The 5,183-nt window shown below is 36.4% G+C and overlaps 1 protein-coding gene across 8 annotated transcripts in view; it reads left to right on the plus strand.

Annotated features, from left to right (window-relative positions):
* Positions 1–754: 754 nt before the first annotated feature.
* The window catches only part of LOC106478165 (ras-responsive element-binding protein 1-like), a 44,386-nt gene continuing 39,957 nt past the window's right edge, over positions 755–5,183 (plus strand). For 3 of the 8 annotated variants that reach the window (XM_013938686.2, XM_022381702.1, XM_022381704.1), the window contains exon 1: positions 1,456–2,044. The gene's annotated coding sequence lies outside the window, so the exon portion shown is untranslated. Of the gene's footprint in view, positions 881–1,455; positions 2,045–2,182; positions 2,855–5,183 lie in introns of those variants that run through there. The other 5 variants (XM_022381703.1, XM_022381700.1, XM_022381699.1 and 2 more) reach the window with 5 other exon arrangements.

The raw sequence follows: 5,183 nt of genomic DNA on the forward strand, positions 1-5,183 counted from the left end.
AATACTTTAACCTGTTGGTTTGCTTGTCATTTAGGTGACGCGTGCACGGAGATGTGTTCGGCAGTCGTAGTTCTGGGTGTGGTGTCTTTTACTGCTTATGGAGTGCAGGTAGCGACGTCATCTTTTACTCAACATATATTTTTGTTGTTGTTGTTGTTGTTTGTATCACTGGAACATTGTTTCTTCACTCCACTGCGTTGGTTGAACCATATCTTTGTTAGAATTATTCTAATTTCCGGTGAAGATTAAAATTCGATATATATAACCAAAAACTAAAGCACATTTTAAGCTCGATCTAAGTTCGAAGTTCTTATTTTTAACTAATAATATTTAACGTTTGGATTTAATTTCCTTGGAACTATTTTCCGTAGAAATAAATTACAAAATCTAAAAATTAAAATTGTTACTAATAAACCTAATTATTAAAGATTAAATGCGTTTTTGATGTAACACGTTGTAGGCATGATAATCACAGCAAAATCATATGAATCAAGTGAAATAAAATCATGTCTGCAAGTCATACCAAGATGTAATTCTAACCATTTCTCGTTTTATAATCTGTGTCTTTTGCTAAATAATATCTAGTTTTTAACCTATTACTACATCACTTGCTTTCCCTTCTGGTACACATGTGCCCCTCCAGCGTGCAACTTTCTTCTTTCCTCCCTACAGGTGGTGGTGGAATGGACTAGCCCGAATAAGCCAGTAAGAGATGGCAGGAACAGCCATTCTGTCGCATCCTGTAACTTGTGTGCTGATTTCCTCGAATCTCGGTAGACGGCGTTCGAGCGTGCAGGGCTTGCCACACGGCAAATACATTCAAGTAAGTTAAGCAGAGAAAAGTTTGAATCTACGTAACTAGATTAGGAAACTTAATTGAGTAAGATTTTTAGTTTGTTTTTGTTAGTTTTTGTTTTCGAAATGAAACCTAGGTTTAAAGCATTAGTCAATACGATCTCTCTGCATCACGTGATAACACTCCAATTTGCTTTTCACTAAGTTAAGTGATAACAACAGACTTACCTGTATATGGACATGAGCGTAGGACAGTTCCAATTCAAGAAAGTTCTCCTGAAATTGAGGCGGTTTTTTATGTGTTTTTGGACTCTGACATTGTGTTTCTAACATATATACTTCAATAATATTATAGCTACATTAGGAAGAGCTTACAAGTAATGTTTTATAAGTTTGTGGAGTTTTACTTAAGGCAACAATAACTTAGATTTGACTAAACGCAAAACAATTTTTGCTTTTGGGTATAAATTAAACTGGTCGATGCTGTGATAATTGATATAATGAATCATTTCTTCACAGTTAGTGCAATGAACTCGTGTTTTTTTTTTTTTTGGAATGTGTAACAATCACCCAGTAACATCTCCGCATATCTGCATTTGTTTTGCGTGTCATCCTCCGAGAGGAGCTCATCATATTGTCATTACATGCATTGTTAGCTTTGTCTCTAGCTTTTCTTCTTGCTTAATATATGTTTTTAGAAGCTGTCTGTCCTTTATGTCTCTTTACGTCTGGCCGTCCCCTACACAGATGTATCATATCTAATTTGCTGGAAGTGAGAGCAGTCAAGCGAGAAACCTGATAACCAACCACCTAAACCTGACACGGTTAGACACGAAGGGAGAAGAAGATGGAATATCCATTTTTCTCTTGAAACATCAACCCCTAACAAGGTCGCTGACGTCCATTGCATCGTCTTTCTTCTCAGAGTCGGTGTCAGGATATCCGATCGCCGTCTTGCGCTCCATGCAGTCAAATTTGTTGCCCCTGTAGCGTGTAGTCCTAGAAACAGGAGTTTGAAAGAGTATTCCAGCATCCGCATCAAACCACGTGATACACTGTCTGAGATATCTACTCGACATTTTGAGGCAGTTATTTTCTGTTTGCTGCTTGGCGTAAAAACCATACAGAATGGTACTGTTTATTCCTAATTGACAGAGTAAATAATCCACACATATACAAAGGAAATGACGACATAAAGCCTGCGTTTAGCTATATTCACGGAAAGAAGTTCCTAATGTGATTTGAGAAGGTATGTAACAAGTTATACTTACTGATAATTACCCTGGCAACCGTACCCTGATCTCCAACATGAAGATAACAGATATGCAGTTCAGTGTTTTATTCTCAGTATTAAAGTGTCACTCCTCGTGGAGATGTTATCTTTAAAGTAAGACAATACAAATATATATATATATATATAGTTGTAACTACTTATCAGTGAGTACGTGTATTTTTGAGTTGTGATGTTGTATTTTACTGCGCAGATAATGAAGTTAATAAGCTAAAGCCTTATGTTTGATTTTACCTGAAAGTCGTGTTTTTATTGATAAAGTAGACAGGATAGTGCCATGTTTATGCTAGTGATATCGTATTAATACCATCTCCTGCTGCTTGATGCTGGCCGGCCGCCATACCACTTGTTGCTCCCTGCACGCTCTGTTAGTGTTACCATGAGTGGGTAGTTTGGATGGGATGTAGCCCAGCGAGAAAGGGAGCACGTGCAGTGTGTGCGCGTAGTGGATATACCGAAATTTGCCAGGAGTAGTGTCTTCGGGTACCAGTGCCCAAGATTCGTTTTCATGCTGGCGAGCTGAAACTTTTTTAACATGTATCACTTGTACTCGCCACATCTAGACATTTACGATCACCGAGCCAGACACAACTTGGTTTTAAGAAAACGCATGCGCACTAGTCTCGCAAATGACAGACAAGGAGAGGTCTATTAGCTTGAAGCAGTGATAACTTTTATCTGTGTTCTGCCATGATCATAAACGTGACCATAAATGTGTGCACTTATATAAATGTGTTGGCATAGGGAACCCGGCAAAAATTACACAGAGTTAGTATATATGTAAATATAATTAAGATCGACAAAGGTAAATATTCATTGAAAATTTAAAGCCCACATATCAAAATATGAAGGCGCGAGCTCAAACTTAAATGTTTATTTCAATAGACGTTATTTCTCAGCATTAAAGTCATACTTCAGCCAACAACGAACCGATATTTTAATTCATTGACTAACGCAGATTTCTATCATGTTTTCACTTTATTGATATACAAAGTATATTTCAGGGAAATCGGATATGATAGCGTGTGTAAGAGATAGCTTAACCAGATCCTAAGAATATAGCTCAAATACCTGGATCCACAGCTGTTTCAACGTATTGTCAGGTATAAACCTGGTAGAAATTTGGGTTAATAAAAAAAGAAATCGGGTCGTTATTGGCTGAAGAACAATTGTTGTGAAAGTTCTATTGATTAATATTAAGCTCGTGCCACTTAATTTTGTTATTTATACATATATGTAATTTGATCTGATGATTGTTATTTATATAAAGCTAAAAATTGTGCTCCTTTTTCTGGTTTTAAACGTACCTCGTCTTCTTTCTTCTTTTATGATATTATACATTCTCTCCTTTGTTTATATACATATAGATTTATTTTTGTAATTTTCAAGTGATTCCTTCGGGTCAAATTGCTTATGGCTTACGTGATGATCTCTTTTTAGTTTTATCATCGAAATAAATAAATCGTATAGATCGACATATGGACACGTAGATTTCAAGAGAAATTACACGTATAGCGTATATAGCACTTAACAACTATATCCTTTGAAAATACAAACAATTATTAAAATTTCTGTTGTCAGCCATTAGACCAAACCCCCTTCCTGTCACTTCTTTCAACTTCTTTGTATATCTGTAAATACCTGTCACGTTGTAGTTGCGTTTATTGGTCATGTTACTCTTCTCCGTTTATTAATACATATAAATACACACACCAGGCCACAGGTGAATACAAACGATCAGTTTGACCTTTCCCCACTCTTAATAAGATCAGTCATCAAGGTTGTTGCTGAAAGCCGTTAATGGCGGTATCTCTAGAGTACTGAGTAATTAAGAATGTTCTGTATCGCTGGTCTTGTGGCCTCTATTGCTTGATTTTAGAAGTTCTATTACACACATATAACTAGTTGGAAATGTTCTTTTCTTAATTCGTTTGATTTATTAGACTTAGTTTTACGTATACGGGGATGCATTTGTACTACTACTAGGTGTTATTATTGTGTAAGAGTAGACGTGTACATTGGAAATATTTTAGAGAAGAACAAGGTTTAGCATGACACACACACGGCTAAAGATTCTTTGTTTCATGATTTCGCACAAAGCTGTCGAGGGACTGGAATAACTACACATATCCGTCTTTAATTTTGAACTGGTAGACCAGAGAGAAGGCAGCTATTGTCAACAGCACACACCTTCTCTTGTTTGATCGAATAGTAGAACTTAACTTACACTCTTATCAGCGCACCACGACCTCATAATGCAGAGCACGTTTTTGTCGCAATGGGTTTCGAACCATAAATCCTCGAATTCACAGTCCAGGCACGCAAATACTAAGGTATGTCCGGCCACATCGTCAGATAAACAAAGAACTTTATTCACACTTTGTATGAACGATAAATATGTTTTGAGCTTCAAGATTATTTTACTACCACAAACAGTTTTTTCGCTAATATCTCAAAATCTTGAAAGAGAAAAGATGGCAACTTAAAGAAAGAACTGTTCAATTTCAGTTCCTAGAGACCAACATAAATGTAAGTGCTTAATATTCAAATTAAACATTGCAAGTAAGTTTAGGGCATACAACGTTTCACTTGTCTCTGATAGAGGTGGCTGAATGTCCATATTGCTATTGAATTTCTTTGGACACCGAAATTTGAGTAAATCTTGCTATCGTTAGACACTGAATCAGACCTGAATCTTTTGTAGTATGGCATATCTTGGTTCTGGAAAAGTTATTATTTATTTTAGTCTTGAAGTACTAGAATTCCCTCGGGATGAATATGCTGAAATACAAATACCAGAGCGGTGGAATGTGACCATAATTTAACGAGGATACACAAGGGTTATCTTATCTGTGAATAGCCGCCTCCAATTTTTGAACTCGTAGACTTGGGGAAGGGCAACTATATATATATATATATACATTTCTTTCAATTACCTACAACCACGTTTGGAGACAATCCTCTGTGTGCAGTTTGGAGATCCAGGTAGTGTTCTAATCTGTTTAATGTATTTAAATCTCGAGGATATCTCAAACCATCACATCTAACGTTTGGTTTCATAATGCCCGCCATACCTCTTTTGTCCTGAAAATTTCAC

Source organism: Limulus polyphemus, unplaced genomic scaffold (assembly GCF_000517525.1).
Source record: "Limulus polyphemus unplaced genomic scaffold, Limulus_polyphemus-2.1.2 Scaffold186, whole genome shotgun sequence".
NCBI lineage: Eukaryota > Metazoa > Arthropoda > Merostomata > Xiphosura > Limulidae > Limulus > Limulus polyphemus.